General features: G+C 35.9%; 1 pseudogene; it reads right to left on the bottom strand.

Moving 5' to 3' along the window:
- The window catches only part of LOC107657739 (dihydropyrimidine dehydrogenase [NADP(+)]-like), a 197,262-nt pseudogene that overhangs the window by 7,233 nt on the left and 169,563 nt on the right, over positions 1-20,466 (bottom strand).

Raw genomic sequence — 20,466 nt, 5'->3', positions numbered from 1 at the left:
CATGGCGGCGGCGGCAACAATACTACAGCGAGAATAAAAGTTATGCCTTCTTTCTTTGCGTGAACATTTGGGCGACTGTATACACAGTATATATATACTGTATATATTTTCAATTATACAAATGACACCAGCACTATTACTAAAACTGAAAGCATAAAAAAGCTAAGTCAACAACAAAAAAAAAACAACAACTGTAATAGTATATAAATTTAAATAAAATACTAGTTTTTCCCTAAAATTTTTTTCTCTAATCCCAGCTACATATGCAAAGACAACTATAAGAAAGACTTACTTAAGAAAGATTTTTTTATTTCCCTAAAAAGTGTAAACACTGAGACATTTTTTAAAACATGACTTCCAGCATCCTAAATGACCCGACAACAGCAACACTGGCTTAACCAATGGCGTGAGTTTAGGGCGGGGAAATCTGTTTGACCGACCAATGGCAGATGATTATGTCTTCTGGAAACCTGTTTTATAAAAAACTAATATGAAAAACTAATACAACTAATATAACTACAAATAAAATATATTTGATTAAAGGGATAGTTCACCCAAAAATGAAAATTCTGCCATTAATTACTCACCCTCATGTTGTTCCAAACCCGTAAGACCTCCGTTCATCTTCGGAACAGAAATTAACATTTTTTGATGGAATCTGCGAGCTCTCTGACCCTCCCATGGACAGCAAAGATACTACCACGGTCAAAGTCCAGAAATGTAGCAAGGACATCGTTAAAAGAATCCATGTGACATCAGCGGTTCAACCGTAATTTTACGAAGCTACAAGAATACTTTTTGTGCGTAAAGAAAACAAAAATAACGAATTTATTCAACAATTTGTCTCCTCCGCATCACCCTAGTGCCATTTTGGAGATTATCTACTGAACGTAAACAACGTTTACTGTTCTGTGTCAGTTGCGCCACACGGGTACGTTCTCTACGTTGTTTACGCTTTGATCTGAACGAAATCAACGTATCTGAGTGGCGCAACTGACACAGAACAGTATACGTTGTTTACGTTCAGTGGATACTCTCCAAAATGGCGCTATAGGGAGGAGACAAATTGTTGAATAAAGTCGTTATTTTTGTTTTCTTTATGCACAAAAAGTATTCTCGCAGCTTCGTAAAATTACGGTTGAACAGCTGATGTCACATGGATTATTTTACAGATGTCCTTGCTATGTTTCTGGACCTTGACCGTGGTAGTATCCTTGCTGTCTATGGGAGGGTCAGAGAGCTCTCAGAATTCATCAACAATATCTTAATTTGTGTAGTTTGAGTTATATATTTCTATATTATATAAAACACACACACACACATAATTATGAATCATACCTCAGAGCAACTACTAAATACACTTAAAACTATGTACTATATCTGGATTTTATGCAGATATAAAATTTATCTATATGTAATGGCCGTACATTTATTCAACGGTAATTTAGCATCAAACCCTTGCTTTTAGCCCATCACACTTTTGCGGCACTGAAACCTCCCTGAACAACGCTAGCAGTGTGTTATGCTTTGTGATTGGCCAGCTTCTCGTGGGTCAGATATGAGAGAGGGCTAATGAAAGACCCCACTGAGCAGTCGAACAATCTCTCGGCAATAACAGTACATCTTCACTCTGGCCAGGCGAACAGGACAGCGGCCGGCTGAGTCCCTTCATATTTAATGTGCACTAAAGCAGTGCTCTAAACCTTTCTCCACTGGCCCGTTCACAGCCCTATGCACAAATGACCCCATATGTCACCTAAAATAAACATGATTCCAATCAAGCGGCTAGATTACAAGATGGGATGGTTTTGAGGGGAAAATGCTTGGGATACAAGGAAGTGAAATAAATAAATAAATAAATAAATAAATACATACATACATACATACATAAAGTAGCCTACAGACCTCATAGTGCTTCCTCCATTGACATATTTACTTTACATATTTATTCAATTTACTGAAACAAAACATTGTGGCATAGCATACTGAAGTGTAAATTTGACAGTAAATTTATTGAATAATAACAATTATGAAATGTATTAAAAGTATAAATAATTTTAAATAACTTTTGTCAAATAATATCACTTAGCTTATTATCTTAAATTTAGAAACATGGTGCATTAATATGTGCGGCCACAATATAGTAAAAGCTATAAATATGTATAATAAATATAATAGATGCCCATGTTAAACAAAAAACATTTATTTTTAATAATAATAATTTATTAACAGTAAAAAATTATAAATAACTGTAAACAACTTTTGTCAAGTAATATCACTTATCTTATTATCTTAAACTTAGAAACATGGTGCATTAATATGTGCGGACACAATATAGTAAAAGCTATAAATATATATAATAAATATAATAAAATACACCAATGTTAATGTTAAAAATAGTTACATTTATTTTTAATAATACTAATTTATTAATAATAAATTATAAATAATAATTACAAAATTAAAAATTAAAAACAAAATTAAAAAAATAATTCTAATAATAAAAAAAATAATTTTTAAATAACTCTTCACCAAGTAATTTATCTTATTTTAAATGTACAAACTAGTTGCATTAATATAGATTAAGACTTTAAAGATGTTTCATCCAGTCAGAACAATTTTATTTTATTTTTTTAAAGAAGCAAAAAGAAACTCAAGGCCAAACTTAAAATGAGTCTGTATCTTAAGTGGTTAGATGTGAAAAAGTGTGAGAATAATAATAAAAAGTAGTATGAGGTATTTCAACACACTACTTGTCTTCTTGAATGTCATTAGAAGTACCTCTATTGTATTTAAATTTATTTTTAATTAATTTTGGACTATAAAATAAGACAGCATGGGCAGGGAATTGAAATGCAGAGCCTGTGATTGGACAATGTTATATTTCCAGTGAGTTGTGTCAGGCAGGGAAGGGCTCCAGACTGATATTACCTGTCAGCCCGCTCTCAGACAACCCCTCCGCTGACTGACAGCTCACTTGTGGCAAGCTGGATGAGCCAGAGAACCGCGAGCACCAGCCCAGACACTCTTTATATACAGCTTGAGAGACAGAGAGAGAGCAAACGAAGAAAAACGGCAAACTGAAGACAGAAGCGATAAGAAAGGGTGATGGAGGATAGCGAGGGCTATGAGAAAATTTGTTAGCCACAAAGAATAAAAAAAAGTAGTTTGATCACTCCACAACGTGAAGGAAAGAAGACGAGAGCTCAGAAGTCACTGTGGTTGATAAAGCGGAGCCTAAGGGAGCGTTCAGTGAAAGACAAGTTTGTTTTTTTCTTCTCGCTGAGGCAGCGAGCGTCGTCCTCTCAGGGGATGCGCAGTTGTTTTTTCGCTGCCATCTCTAAAACGCTGCGCTCAGGCAGTGCAACACTGAAACGGTTGCCTGTTTGTGTGCCTGCTGGTCATCTGACGCACTTTCTCTCGGCTAGGCCGGACCGTGGGGGTATTAACACTTGTAAACAGCGGTCCGGCTGCCTGTGCGCCTCAGTGTTGCCTGGCAGGACTATAATGGTAATGAAGCCTTCAGCAAGGTTGTCTTGCCTCACACTGTCAGGGGCTGACACAATGCCCTGGTTAGGGAGAAAGCAGAGCAGATGGAGCCTGTGTGTTTGTGTCACCGAGCCACTGCTTGTACAGCGTTTCCATACTATTATAAGATTAATACCTGTGTGTTTTAAACCAGATGTTTTTCAAATCATAATTATGCTAGCATACAAACACATCTTGAATACAGTACAGATGAACTACATGGGATATAATAATGATATTTCTCACTTTTTAGAGAAAAGCCTTGGACCTGCTAAATGTTAACTAGCAGTAAATTCACGTTGGACCTAAAAATAACAAATGAACCAAATATGAACTTTTCTGGAAAAGTCTAAGCTAAAATAAAATAAATAAATAAATATGTGTTTTTGAAAACATGTTCAAAGACAGCCATAAATAAATAAATGTTTAGATGATCACAACAACAACAGTATTAGGAATAGGCTCTCCATTAAAAAATATACATAGGATAAAATATACCAAATTATTTGAAATTATGACTGATTTTAACATTTCATTTCCTGTAACATAATATTTCAACACTTTAAGTTAGGGAAAAGTAATTAAAGATACATAATAAAAAGGTTTAAAACTATAACCTATCCTTTAAAACTAGAATGATGGTATGAGGAATAACCTTCAGAAGTCAATCTCTGATCATCTTTTACAAGAACATTGCTTTGAAAAGGGTTGAATGGGCAAAGTCAACATAATTACAAAAATTGGATTTCGTGCCTTTAATGTTTTAAAAACCCTTTTCAAGTACCTAATGATCACATCTATCAATTAATTTACGTTAACTGTAAATTCGTTTTGAAAGAAGTCGTTTATGCTCCCCAAGGCTGCATTTATTTGTCAGTAAAAAGAGTCAATCGGAAATATTATTTTTTTCCATTTGAAAATATATTTTTAAATGTAATTTATTCCTGTGATGCAAAGCTGAATTTTCAGCATCATTACGCCAGTCTTCAGTGTCACATGATCCTTTTTTTTGTAGATTTTTTTGTAGCATTATAAAAGTCTAAACTGTCATTTTTGACCAATTTAATGCATTTTAATAATAAAAAAAAAATCTAACTGACCCCAAACTTTTGAACAGTACTGCAAATTAGTAATACATTTCCGATAAAGCACCCTATTTGACAGAAGATCAAAAAACTGCACTTGGATTTATGCCGGCCAGCAATTATGTATTTTTAATATTTGCATAATGATATCTTTTTATCACATATCACCTTGCAAGAACTCCTATTTTCCTGAAGAAATACAAATCTGTTTCCTGTTTATATCCATCTGACAGAGAAGTAGCTTGCCTGTACAATAGCAGACGTGAAGCACAATGCTCACATGGTCTAATGTTCATTGATTTTTCTTTCCCTCTCTCAGTTTACAAAAGACCGCCTGTCAACCGAACATCCCCGCAACCCGTGCGCTCAGTGACTTTTCCTTCTTTTGAGCAGGAACCCTGAATGCAGCTCAGTGCCGCCCGGGGACACGCGGACCGTTGTGATATTTCTACACAACACTCCACATCTTCCCTTGGCTTTCCCAGCACCAATGTTATTGTTGCGCCAATTCCAGCACTAATATCCTGTCGACATGAAAATGACTTGCACTTATCACTGCCTGCTTCCCTTTCGTTTTATTCCTTCATTCCCCGATGCTCATTTGGCATTAGCATTTAAACTATTGCGCTGAGCCGCCTTGCAGTCAGAAGCTGAGAAGTCGCAGCTAGCGTGTTAGAAAACACTAGGCGGGCTTCAAAGCATTTCCCTCGGCTGGTGTATTAGCAGAAAGGCTGTGATCTGATAAAGGCCTTTAATTTGCCGCTTTGAAAGGAGTTTACTGAAGTTTTGCTCATTTACATGCCGCCTAATATTCCTTGTGCACAAATAATGAGGGAGATTACCGAGGACTGAACGTACACGTGAAGTACAAACCATTAAACGCGTGAACAGCTGCCTTTGTCGAATCTCATTTTGTGATTCTATATTTTTTTGTTGCTGCTATGTAAATGGCATGTGTGAGGAAAAAGATATAAAATAAACCAATTATTTTCTCCCCAAAGTCAAAGCTTGATTCAAACTTGGAAAAATTCGATCGGCATGGCGTACTTTAACCTTAGCACTCACTTTGCTCCAAGTGCTTCCTTTTACCAGAAAAAAATAGTAAAACCGGAGACTAAGCGCGGCTCTATAATGTTCTTTCACCTTTGAGATTGCACAAGTGCAAGCGGCCACTTTGTGTATTGGGCAGCGCTGTTATTAAGTGGATTTTTACGAACTAACAACAAGTAAATGGATGGATGCAAGTCCACAGGTTTAATGCTAATGCTGCATTAATGAGCACTTGTTCCTAAAGCTGTAGAATTATGGGAATTGCGTTTAGCTCCTTAATGGCATGTCGGAGGACTGTAATAAGGAAAACAACGTGAGAGGAAAGCCGGGGAGGGGTAATCATCAGTAAAGGGGTGTTGTAAAACAGCTGTGAAGTCTCTCACCCTTCCTCTGGCTTCCTCCAGTGTGGCCACAGGCTTTCCTTTCTGATGGCGGGCCGTTGGAGGTGACTGGCCGTTCCAGTCCTGGAGCTCCTCAAGGCTTCTGAGGTAGAGCAGGGCTTTCAGACCGGCACAGTAGTCTTCGATCACTGTGAAGTCCTGGTTTTGTACTGCACTGCACACCTGTGTGAAAAACACAATTTTCTTTAATAACTGTGCACGTCTGAGCTGTAGTCTAGTGATTAGTGCACATATTGGTAATGCAAGTTTAAATCCGAGTTGCAACATTTCCCAATTCCATGTCCCATAACATTCCTGTCCCCTCTCCACTACTATACTATAAATAAAAGGGCAAAATGTCTAAAATAAAAATCACAATACACCTCCACATACACGCAACATCACGATAGAATGGCACCATCTTAAAGCTGCTGTAAGCATTTTTTTTAATACCACATATAAAATATCCCTACAACCGACAAATATCACTGAAACAGTTGTCCTGAGAATTCACGTGTCTCTGTGGTAGCCCTAGACTGTAAACATAAATAAGTAAATAAATGAATGAATGAATAAATAAATAAAAAACATTTTATAAATAAAATAAATTAATTTTGGAACACAAAAGCAGAAATGTTGCATGTACTGGCCATATAATGAAACCAATTTACATGCAGCAATTTTCAAAGATAGACAGACAAACAAACAAATAAATAATTTAGTTTAATTTTTATTAGTTTAATAGTTTAATTTAAATTTTGTTTTTAAAAACATGTTTGGGGACTGCCATTATTTCTGCAGATATGTTTGATACCAAAAGAAGATATATATGTATACATAATTTACACGCAGCATCAGGTTTGTGATATGACAAATGGTAATTTTTTATTTATGATACTTTTATGTTGTTTTTATTCATATGTGTGCTTGTCTGTCTGGATTCATTTGAGTAAATAAGTAAATAAGGGCTTAATTTTGATTTCTGGGTAAACTATAATATTGTTGAATAAATATAAGGTTTGTAGGGTTCAAACCTACAATCTTTCAGATACCAGCTCACACCATTAACCACTAGTCTACATCAGCATGCACACTAACAAACACATGCAAATAAATATATGCACATCCAGGGAGAGAGAGAAATGGTGGTCATTAAAACATGTGCCATCCTTCAAAAGAAGCAACAAAAGACAAACGTCAGCATGCTGAATCAAAGCAGTACTACGACGCACATGCTCTGAAATGCTGAATACAATTGACCTTAAGAGAAATCTAATTCATTCTCTCATTACCAGCAGAGCGCAGACAAGGCCGATAACGCAGGGCTTATGCTCACTCATCAAGCGCACGTCAGCACGCGCCCGAGCCCTTTCCATTGAGTCTGTTACGCTTCTGTAGCTCTGAGACTGTGATATGCAGCGAGCGCTTGAAGCCCGGCTTTGTGCAAATGTCTACGGCACTTCAGATGGCAGTCACACCATGTCTTCAGGAAGCAGATAAGACACACTTATCTCCTGGCGCTATCGCCGATCTGACATCAGCCCAAGTCGGCCCGAGAACTGCCTTCTTTCACAGGATTAGCATTCAGTCGCTTTGCAAATGCTCACAGCTGACTCCTGATTCGACACGTAGACCTTTGGATCTCGACTCTCTCTGAGCTCGTATCTGATATATGGGATTGGGTTTGATAAAAGGTTCTTATTCATAACCAGTTCAATATTTTTGATTGATTTTCATTCCTTTAACAGTTCTGAACATCTTGAACTTGAATGCCTGTGGTCCTCTATAGATGCAGATAAAAAAAGTGCACTAAAATACTATAGACAGAGTTTCCAGCAATGCTACTGAAACTACAGCATGACAGCCAAAGAAATTAGTTGTGAGTTGCAATCTGAATGGAATGTGTTGACAGAGAAAGGCAAAATAATATACAAACACAATAAATAGACACTTATTTTTAACTGCATTGTTGCTGCTGATCACATGCAACAAGAACTAAGCGCAATCAGTTTTGTTGAATATGCAAAAGAATCAGGCACAAAGAACCATAAGTTATCAGTCTGAAGCAATTTAATGCCCTTTTGTGCCCTGCTATGACATTTTGATGATTTTATAAAATGTAAAAAAATTATAAATAAATAAATAAAAATAAAAATATATACTTTCTGTGTTGCAAAAATATATTAAGCATTTTAATTATATAAATAGGTTGTACAATAACTCAAAGAAATAAAAAGTAATGCTGCTTTGCCATACAAAAGTTCATGCACAATAATAAATACCATATATACATACAGAGAGAGAGAGAATTAAGAAAAATTAATATATAATATAATATACAGCATATATGGGTATTATAATAACTTAAAATAAAAAAGTAAATAAAAAGTAATACTGTAACATTCAAAGCAATAATTTAAGTATAATATATATAATATATATATATAATATATATGTATATATATGGTCCCATATTTTGATTGTTTTAAAAATGCTGAATAATGAAAATGAAAAAGCATACTTTTCGTATTGCAAAAAATACATAAAACATTGCAATTATATAAAATACAGGCATGTATTACAATAAATCAATCAATAAATTAATAAATAAACATATACGGGAAAGGAGGAGGCTGCAAATGAAATCATTAGGAACCCAAATCGTTAAGTGGAATCAGAACCAGAATCATTAAATTCCTAACAATTCCCAGCCTTACTCCCTCCTCCTCACACTTACAACGCAGACTCTCTCAGGGGGAAGGGGCCGCAGATCATTGGCCGTGCTGCGTCATTTGTATATTTGAAAATGAAATCCCACGTGGCATACCTCACGCTGAGAAAATGGAGGCATTTACCCTGGCTAGATCATCTCTGGGAGATATGTTTTCATTAGGATTATCATTTGCATAAAACTTGTTTCTCTCCCCGTTTATGCCACAGTTCGTATCTACACACCACGAACGAACGTTTGTTTTTCGAACGACTCCAATTCGGTTTGATGACATTTCACCTTGATTTAATATCAACAAATACACGAGTCCACTGATGCCTGGCGAGTAGCTTAACAATTGATTGGTAATTATTGCAGTTAACAGAGCAGATGGACATCAATAGGAGGATCAGGGGTCTTACGGAGGGAGAATAGGTGGTCTATTGTTCAACTATGGATAGATATGTGTCATGACCATTTTTGTTCTCTATTTACAGGCACATTTAAAGAAAAACGTGGGATTTGAGCTAACAAATTATTCATTATGATGAAAAGAATGGCAAACAAGACTAAATGGCGTGATCCTGTGTCTGATGGGGCCGTAAAATCCCAGGCTTGTTGCTCTGTTGACAGGAGTCGCTGCCCATTATTGCTTTTCATTTGATGCAGAACATCAAAGATATCCTGACCTGGAGTATTTAGCGCTAATGTGGCTGAGTCCTGAAATAAATCTGAAGTGAGAATTTCTAAGTAGTTTCCAGGCAATTGAGACGGCAGGTCCTTTTTATCTGCTCTGAAAACTGTGGTGGTGCATTGATTTCGACTCGTGAGATCTCAGCCGCTTTTAGATTCAGCACTTCTGCTCTTTCCATCTCCCTCTACCCTCATCTTGCTCTCTCTCTCGCTCCTCTTTTTCTATCTGCTTTTTTATTTCCCGCAATAAAATCTTGGCATTTAGCCGTGCGCCATCTCCCCCTTAAAGAGATTCAGTTTGGCATCCAAATGTTACAATGACTATGCATGAAGCTCTTGTCCTTTTTGATTCGCACAGATTGACCAACACACCGGGAAAATACGAGCAACTGATATTTTGTCTAGTGGTGTAACCTTTACCCTTTTGTTTATGGATATAAGCAGTGATTCTTCCCGGGGAGCAGTTGGGGGTTCGGTGCCTTGCTCAAGGGCGCCTCAGTCGTGGTATTGAAGGTGGGAGAGAGCGCTGTACATTCACTCCCCCCACCTACAATCCCTGCCGGTACGAGACTCGAACCCGCAACCTTTGGGTTACGAGTCCAACTCTCTAACCATTAGGCCACAACTTCCCCTATGTTATGAGGCTACTTAAAGAAAACCAACAAGGTAAGCATTTTCTCAATGTTTCCATAACATTTTATTTTGGTTGTGTAAAAACAAGACATATTTGCAACTAAAATGATCTAAAACTTGACCTAAAATGATCTAAATACATAAACTGCATATCATGCTCTGGTTAAATATGTTTAAAATTCACAGAGAACATTGTACTGTAACATAGTCTAACTGCAACCAAAAAGCAACACTGTAAAAATGTTATGTGCTTTATGGGGCTGAGTTGTTAAAAGTGCTGCTAGTTAAAAGTGCACTTTGTGTTGTTGAACAATAAAAAAAAAAAAATCACCGCTCTCTATGGAAACATTTAGCAGTTCGAAACAAAATGACAAAATCTTGATGCTTTTTGGGCCATATAAACAGACATTAGTTTTTTAAGTGTTTAATTTAAATGTCCAAAAACGCAGTAGTTTGATCAGAGGTTTATGCCATTATAGTGATTTTGGTTGTATAAAAATAAGACGTAAGATCTAAGTTGACCAAATATGATCCAGATATGTAAACTGCAGATCAGGTTCTGGTTGCAATTTTTGAAAAATATCCACTAATTTAGAATGTTACTGTAAAGTAACCTAACTGCAATCAGTATAAAAGCGTTGTGTGCTTTCTGGGGTGGATTCTAACCACATTGCTTGTTAAAAGCTTGCTTTGTGTTGTCGACAAATCTTTTGTTTTTCACCTCTCTACGGAAACATTTAGCAGTTTGAAACGAAATTACAAAATCCTGATGCTTTCTGGGCCACAAGTCATTTTTACTACTTGATGACGGTCTCTTTATTGCAGCTCGCAACTGTTTACATGCACCGGGAAGGACCCAAATTACAGTGTGGATCATTAAGATTGAACCAGCTCTGCCATTAGTGAAATATTGCTCCATTGCCCCCAAAGACCTCCCTATGAAAACACTGTCCTGATCTCCTACAGCTGCCACTAAATGCAGCTATTTTACTGTCTCATTATGACAGGCGAAAATCTATCATAACAGCCCAATCTTATTAAAGCAGCAGACATTATACTTTACAACAACACCGTGAGTGTGAAAGTTTGACAACATCGCTTCAGTAAATGAAAGTCATTTGACTGTGTTACGGTTTTTCTTAAGCAAGCAGCATTCCAAGATCTTTTCTGGAATAATATCAGGCGCTAAACACAGGTGGGTTACTTTTACACTAACACACATGAAAGTCAATACGGCACAATGAGGAGCCCCGGATCCCCTACAGGGTGATTGCAAAGCAATGCATTCGGTAATGAATCAACTAAAGAGTATCGATCGACAAGCAGATGACATTAGCTGCGGTAGAATAAAGTACATGGGCTCGCAGAAACCCGGTAACATTTCAGCGATGTAGGTTATCAGCTCACCTGGTTTGTCAAATGATTCTATATATGTGAATCAAGACAGGAGCAAGCTTGCTTTTAAAGAAATGTTGTCATATTTACTCACCCTCTTGTTGTTCCATACTATATGACTTTCTTCTGTTGAACACACTCATAGACAATATATATACACTACCGCTCAAAATGTTGGGATCAGTAAGACTTGTAATGTTTTTTAAAGAAGTCTCTTATGCTCATCAAGGCTGCATTTATTTGATAAAAAATGCAGAAAAAAACAGTAATCTTGCTAAATGTTATTATAATATAAAATAATGGTTTCTATTTTAATATACTTTAAAATATAATTTATTTCTGTGATGCAAAGCTGAATTTCCATCAGCCATTCCTCCAGTATAAAGTGTCACATGATCCTTCAGAAATCATTCTAATATGCTGATTTATTATTAGAACAACAGGTGTGCTGCCAAATATTTTTTTGGAAACTGCGATATTTTTTTCAGGATTCGATGAATAAAAAATTAAAAAGAACAGCATTTATTAAAAATATAGATCTTTTCTAACAATATAAATCTTTGCCATCACTTCTTATCAATTTAACACATCCTTGCTAATTTATTTTTTTAAATATCTCATTGGTTTTTTAGCTTCAATGTTATTTGGACCTTAACATTCTTGAAAATAAAATATTTTTTGTTCTGCAAAACAAAGAAAGTTATACATGTTTGGAATAACACGAGAGTCTGAGAATTATTATTTTTTTTTACAATGTTGGGTCCAATATCACTAAATATAAACATGCATACTATAAACACAAAAACTTTTAAATGTTATTTTAAAACTAAATGAAACATTCCAAAAAAAATTAACCGTTTTGTCAGGTCTTTTTTTTTTTCTCATTTTGAGAATACTTACAGAAAACCAACAATGTAGAAAATGTTTCAAATCGTTTTTTTAAATATTTAATTTCAGTTAACTTTTATTTTATTTCAAGTAACAAAAATGTATTTTTTAATACATTTTTGTATTAAAAAATGTATTAATACATTATTTAATTTTAGTTAGTTAAACTAAAATGAGAAATATCGCCTTCAAAACGAAAAAATAAAATAACAAGTAACATTTTTTAAATTGGTTTTAATTTCAGTTTTAGTTTTAGTTAACTATAATAACCCTGTTATAGATCAATTTTTGTAATCCAAATATGTCTTAAATCTTAGTGATGTACAATTTGCAAATGAATCATTCATTTAAAGCAATTCTCTTAAATGATTCAGCTCATCTGCAAAACATTTTTGGATCACTCAATTATAAAACCAGGTTGATTAAATAAGTACTTTTAAGAATGAACCATCCTGATGAACTGATCTCCTAAAATAAACATCTCAAACTCCCAATGCTAATCTCAATTTTCTCAATGCGAATCTGAGCCGCAGACACTGCCGTCATCTGACGTTACTGCGACATCCACGACCCGTGTAGAATGTGGAAGAACCACAGCGCTGAACTCTGAGTTATGATTTTAATAAAGAATCTACTGTTCTCCAGGATCCGGTGCATCATTTGAATGGAATGATTTGTCTTTTCTGCACACATTCGCTTGACTTTTAGAGAAATTTAAAGCCGAAAGACTGCAGATATCACCCAAGCTCTACACGATAACGGTTTCGCAGTTCTCTTAGTTAATGGGATAAATCAGGCTCCGGTACCGACATATCCTATATCCTGTCTTCAATAACCAAGAAAAGTCAAAACTCCACAGGTTTAACACTATTCGATCCGGAGAAATCAATACAGGATATGAATGGACTTCATTACATTATTTGTTCTTGGGAGAATACTTTTGATGCGGCGCCGAATCGATGCGTCTGCTTAGAAACAATAGCGCGAGTGCCTACAGCGTTTGTGTTTACACCGAGACGCTTCGTGTCTTTTGAAGAGCCTGATTCTCTCATTCACTTCTTCCATGTCCCTTCAGTTCTGACTACAAGTCTCGCTGATTGCAACAGTTTGAATTACAGCGCATTCACTTTCTGCTTTTCCAAAAGGTCCGAAGCCAAGCCAGGCCCGGTTGAGCAGGTTTTATCCTGGAGGATAAAACATGGCAAAGGATCTGGAGAGGAAGCAGCAATCAGATGGACGCGTGTTGCACGCGGTCTCTCAGCAGTCAGATGCTTTGATGTGTTTGAAAGGACGCGTGTGTTCTCCGCAAACTCATCTTTCAGATCCAAACCCCACGATTCACAGCTCTAATCCTCCGCTAAACCCAAAATATTAACACAAAAACACATTTCCTTTCATCGCTCGCAGGAACATCTCTAAAGCAGGAAAAGCATCACAAATAGTGATTATATTGTGTAAGATGAAATACAAATTATGGCTTTTTAAAGGCGGCGGATCTGTAATTGAAAGCATTATGATTCTATCAGGAGCCCAAGTTATTCTGTAATTAAATTTTCATATTAACTCGAAGGACAAATGTCTGAATGCAAAAAAGCTCTTCAGATCCCAAGTGTTCCCGGTGAACAGGTAGGAGAGGGAAAGACATTACCGAAACATTAAATCAACCCTTAAAAATAGTAAATGCATTTATTCAAAGATAGAGAATCAATTTGCATACAGATTCACTATTTGATTACTCCCTAGACACAAGCAAGCCACGATGTGGAGAGCTTAGAAACACTTTTCGATCTGCAATCTAAATATTATGCTTAACTATACTGTATCTCATTTAGGACAAAGTTTTCTAATTAAAACTTTGTATACAGCTGAGACGAATGCAGGACTGACAATACCAATTAAAAGTAATTGCGTATCAATGCACAAACACAATGCACACCATGACAAATTGTGTCATAAACTACAACCATACTCTGACTTGAGTTGCATTGATTATTAATTATGGTGACGTCACACAACAAGCAACCTCTTCCAGGTTCTGATGATGAGTTTGAGCAGCGCTGTGGTTCTAATGAGCTGTATTTTATAAAGTAATAATGTTCTTTAATATGAATGAAGGCTATTGTAAAGCAATATACTATTTGAGAGAGTGAGGAAAATCTTGCATATAAAAGTAAACAATTCAAAATAAAAATCAAACATGCAAAATGCATCTTTACTGCTTTAATACACATTTTTTATATTTCATCAAACTTAATTAACATTGTTGACTTTTTTCCCCATGTACAGCCTTCTATGGTGGTCTTAATAATATAGAATCATCATTAGATCATATTTCACCTCATATTTGTAAAAGTACATGGAATGCTTTCATGAAAAAGTTCACATGGCCTTTTTATATCAATATTATATCAATATCTTCAGCCCTACACCCAGCATTTTGTTCATTTTCAGTTTAATTTGAATGAAGTGCTAATATTAAACATGCTGATCTGATATTGCACAATGTCTTGGACTGAGACTCGACCTCGTACCTGTAACACTGCGGCTCCTGCATGAAGGAACTGCAATCCGGATTCTGCAGAATCGATGCCCCCGGTGGCCAGAATGGGAAAACCAGAAAGAGCTTTCTCTATGGCGGATACTGCTCACAATGCGATTGGCCGGATGGCATTTCCTGCACAGATGCAAGCAAAAACAATCACAGAAATGTATTGTTATCCACTGCAACCACTTTTGAACTGTATTAAAATAAAATAAAATAAAATAAAAAAATAATATAAAATACAATAAAATAAAAAAAATGTGAAGATCTCAGATCTCGGGTGGATGGTCTACAGCGGGTTCGTTAAATGGCATCTCACCCTCTAAAATTTCAGGCTGAGTTTCTCTAGGGAGCGCTGCGCCTCCTTACATTACACCCTTTATTTATTTACCTGAGCCGCAATGTCTTGAATAAAATTAAAACCTCTGATCTGATCCCGCTGACAGACGGGGCCATTTATCACATTAGATTTAACTTCATTTCACTGGCAGCCTTTTTTTCCCCTCATTGATCAGTGGGAGACATTGTCTCTCCTCATTTGGCGCTGGTGTCACTAAAGACAAAGAGCGCGGGCCAGCGCTCTCTCCCACACGCTAAATGACCCTTATTAATGATACGGAGGACTCGCGTTAAAGGAACACCGTCTCAGTCCATCTTCTCTGAAGAAGCATGTAAAGTTAATGGCATTTCCATGTATATTACAGAACATGCGTAACAGTAGCAAATAATAAAAAATAAAAAATCATTAGATGCACATTCATCCTATATAACATAAAATAAGGGATATTATGTATGGTAGTGAGGTTGGTTTCCACAAAAAAAATAAATAAAAAAAACTCATAGAAAGAAAAATCCACAAATGGGATCTTTTTAACATCATAACTGTTTCCTATAGACAGTAATGAATGAAATGGAAAGCATATGCTTCTAAGACTTTTGTTAACAGACTTTTGTCTCAGACTTTTATTGTGAGTAAAAGACCCAAGTAATCTCATACATATCTCATTTAGATCTTCTAAAAATCTCAACCATGTTTTAAACTGTGGTCAGGGTTGCTAAAATATCAACATTTGCAATCAAAATCAAGAGATTTTAATACAATCTCAAAAATTTCTCATTAAATTCGTACAAGATATCTATTGCAATTGCTCCTAGTTAGGGTTTACGATTTCAACAAACACAGAACGTTAAGTATTAAACTTTTTACACCCACATATTTTAGATTAATCTATTCACATTCATTTTATTGCACTATACTCTTACTAAATGACAAAAATGGTCAATTGTTAAATTCTCTTAATTTGCTTCTGCTTTCATTTTTTCTTGACAATTTTATTTTATAATATATATATATATATATATACACAGTGGTGTGAAAAAGTGTTGGCCCCCTTCCTGATTTCTTATTTTTTTGCATGTTTGTCACACTTTAATGTTTCAGTGGAAGAAACATTTTTGGTTCCTCATAGAACCTTTCAGTGAACAGTACTTAAAAAGACATTGTATTTCTAATCTAAAGAACCCCTTTCCACTATAACGAACCTGAAAAAGGTTTCATGGATGTTAAAGGTTCTTCACTGAACCAACCATGCCAATAAAGAACCTTTAGTTTTAAAAATGTTCTTCACACTAGGAAAATATGGCTCTTTTTTAAGAACTGTTCATTAAAAGGTTCTTTTGGGGAACCAAAAATGGTTCTTCTATGGCATTGCTGGAAAAAAAAGGAATCCGTAGAGTAATAAAAGTATTAAAAATGTTGTTCATTGTTAGTTCATGATACCAAATTCATTAAATAACAAACTGAATATTATTGCAAAGTGTTTCTAAATTTTTGTAGAGAAACATCTGAGATAGTGACGGTGCAATAAAAAATTTCCTCTAAAATGAATTTATGTACATCCGCACAGCCAGTTTATCTTCTGCAACACCATTCTGTGCACAAGCCAATAAAAAAACATTTGAAAAGCCATGTAATATACTGACACACATTCCAGTCTACTTAGTCAGGGGACACTTAGCAGGTCTGCCAGCTGACACTCAAATCTAATCCAGGGGATTTAAACGGAAGGAGGAACCATATTCAGTGGCCATGCAGGAAGCACTTCTCAGGAGGAGATACTGACACCTCTAATTGCATTAGAAATGGATGAGCTACTCTCAACGACTGCAGCCTCTCCACAGGTAGAACCCTGTCACCTCGGTGCTGTTTACAAACACGGGAAAAAATAATTTGCTTTTATGAGACTCTGATGGAAAAAAGAAATGAAAAAGAAGAAGGGGAGGGGGAGAAAGATTGACAGATGGCGTCAAACTCCATCACGACCCTCGTTTTCTTATTGGGAAACAACAAGCCCCGTTGATGTTGTGTGTTGTCTTGCAGAAACCATTGTCAGGTCACTGGAGGGTCTGTGTTTGGCGGATGGAGGGGGGAAGGAGAAAGCTTCTCATCTTTGGTCAGTCCGAGGCGCTTACTAAAACGCTGCACGTCACACCTGCTATTCCAATTAATAATTCCGAGCACAGACGGATGTACGGAGAAATCAGACAGGACACCGAGGCCTGGAATTTGGCATCATCAAACAAGAAGAAGAAGAAAGGCAATAGGAGAAAAAAAAAATCACGTACAAGGAGAGGCAATTAGGGAAATACACACAGACCTGACCTATGGTATGATAATGAACATCCTGTCTAACTCCCTCAAGCGTACACACACTTGCGCAGACAGAGAATGCTGGGAATGGTAATTGAAGCTGAGGAAATATACAAGAGCTGTTCATTTGTATCAGAAGAACATAAGTTATTGACACAGAAGGGCTGCAGAAGGTTTCACCGATCTGTATTTCACGGACAAAACCGAAAATGTGGAATCAGATGTGAGAAGAATTAGAAGTCACGGAGAAAGAGTCAAAAATGTAGATGAAAAGCAGGAGCTTGAGGGCATGGTTGAGACGTCAAACACGCACACCCATCATTAGCATACTGTGTTAATGACTAATGGGTAATGCTCACACAGAACACCAGAGAGAACGGCCGAGCTTCACTGGGTTTGCTGTAAATATTCCTCTTCCATATCTATATATTCGTATTTCCATAATTAATGGAATTTGCTCAGGCAAGTGATGCATTACTATTAGTATTGCTCAAACGTTTACATTCTTAATCAATTTTGCTTGTCATTGTCTGGTAAAAATATCAAAATAAAAAGCCTAAAAACCTAAATATAGATACATTTCCTTGAGAAGCAAAATTGCACAAGCTATTACAAGTTATCATACTGTGTTAATTACAATTAACCTAAACCTAAGTTGACTTGAGAAACAAAATTGTATTACAGTTTGTTTGAGATAATTAATTGCCCAGTAATTTTTTAAGCATAAACCTTGAAAATATTTTGGGTAAAAAAAAAAAAATGTTTTAATTAATTAAACATATATTCTCTGAATAATAATTGACATTGTTTGGAGGATATTTAGATATCTTTAATAGAAAATTAACTGTATATATTTCTCAGAACAAAATATTTTCTCAATATAATTTAAGTGAAGACAAATAAAAAATGCTTCACAAGTAAACTTATCTTGACATTGAAAATATTTTACTGGACAATTATTTTTTTATTTTATTTTATTTGTATGTATGTATTTATTTATTTTTTGCTGTGTATGAATCAGAATTTCATAGAGAATACATAGTGACCACAGAGATACACTAGCAACCACACATAGCAACATGTTACTCAGAATAGCAACACCCTGACAACCGTCCACAACACCCTATACCATAGCGGTGGATTTTGCACAAACAAGCACTATATTTTCTTCATAAAATATATAATCTAATTCAAAATGATTATTGTGGTTTGTTTATAAGTAGCCACACAAAGCCCACACCTGATCACCCTAACGGACCATCCGCTGTCTTTCCTGACAGTCACATTAGTATAATAAGCAATTTCTATGAATACCTGATTTCATGTTACAATTATAGCACCAGAAGACGGTGAACGTGTGTCCTCGTTTAAATGTGATGTAATCAAAGACATAAGATAACCCTGACATTTGGGAAAATGTCATCAGTTCACCTTTTCTCTTTGATGAAATGATGGCATTACATTTACACAATTATCTGATTAAACAAAGTAACGTGCCAGAATCTGCTGAAAAAAGCAGGGGCCACAAAACCATCACAGTCTCGGCAAAACGGCAAAAACCAAACTGCAAAAAATCAGAATTTATCTTAATGCAGGTCACAATGACGCAACATGTGCTCAGAGATTGATACATAATTCAGAGATCTGGTCAGCATATATAATTTAAGTGAAGACAAATAAAAAATGCTTCACAAGTAAACTTATCTTGACATTGAAAATATTTTACTGGACAATTATTTTTTTATTTTATTTTATTTGTATGTATGTATTTATTTATTTTTTGCTGTGTATGAATCAGAATTTCATAGAGAATACATAGTGACCACAGAGATACACTAGCAACCACACATAGCAACATGTTACTCAGAATAGCAACACCCTGACAACCGTCCACAACACCCTATACCATAGCGGTGGATTTTGCACAAACAAGCACTATATTTTCTTCATAAAATATATAATCTAATTCAAAATGATTATTGTGGTTTGTTTATAAGTAGCCACACAAAGCCCACACCTGATCACCCTAACGGACCATCCGCTGTCTTTCCTGACAGTCACATTAGTATAATAAGCAATTTCTATGAATACCTGATTTCATGTTACAATTATAGCACCAGAAGACGGTGAACGTGTGTCCTCGTTTAAATGTGATGTAATCAAAGACATAAGATAACCCTGACATTTGGGAAAATGTCATCAGTTCACCTTTTCTCTTTGATGAAATGATGGCATTACATTTACACAATTATCTGATTAAACAAAGTAACGTGCCAGAATCTGCTGAAAAAAGCAGGGGCCACAAAACCATCACAGTCTCGGCAAAACGGCAAAAACCAAACTGCAAAAAATCTGAATTTATCTTAATGCAGGTCACAATGACGCAACATGGATCAAAAATAGTCAAAATGTGTTTATAAACCAGAAACAGCTTCCACTGTTCCCGGTATCATTGCTTGCTATCTAGTGCTCAGAGATTGATGCATAATTCAGAGATCTGGTCAGCATGCTGGGCGTCTGTGGTCAGTTGAGGCCAAAGCATGTTTTGAAGTGTGTGTCAACCTCAGCAGAAATGTCACAACACCACTGACAAAGCACAGCGCCTCCTATAGCTGAGAAACTCACTCAAATAATGATTAATGAATGAGCAAAGGACAAAAAAACATGTTACACTTTACTCTGCAAGTGCAAAATTCAAGCATACCTTTGCTTCTTGGTACACTAGCTGTACTAGACAGTGGCTGAGGTATTTCAAAGCTTTTTGGAGATTTGGAGAAATGTAGCATTACATCACTTGCTCACCAATGGATCCTCTGCAGTGAATGGGTGCCGAATGAGATTCCAAACAACTGATAAAAACATCACAATAATCCACATGACTCCAGTCCATCAATTAATGTCTTGTGAAAAGC

The sequence above is a fragment of the Sinocyclocheilus anshuiensis genome, unplaced genomic scaffold (assembly GCF_001515605.1).
Source record: "Sinocyclocheilus anshuiensis isolate Anshui unplaced genomic scaffold, SAMN03320099.WGS_v1.1 scaffold119, whole genome shotgun sequence".
Classification (NCBI taxonomy): domain Eukaryota; kingdom Metazoa; phylum Chordata; class Actinopteri; order Cypriniformes; family Cyprinidae; genus Sinocyclocheilus; species Sinocyclocheilus anshuiensis.
Note: the sequence above shows the minus strand (reverse complement) of the source record. Positions and strands in the feature narration are given on the sequence as shown.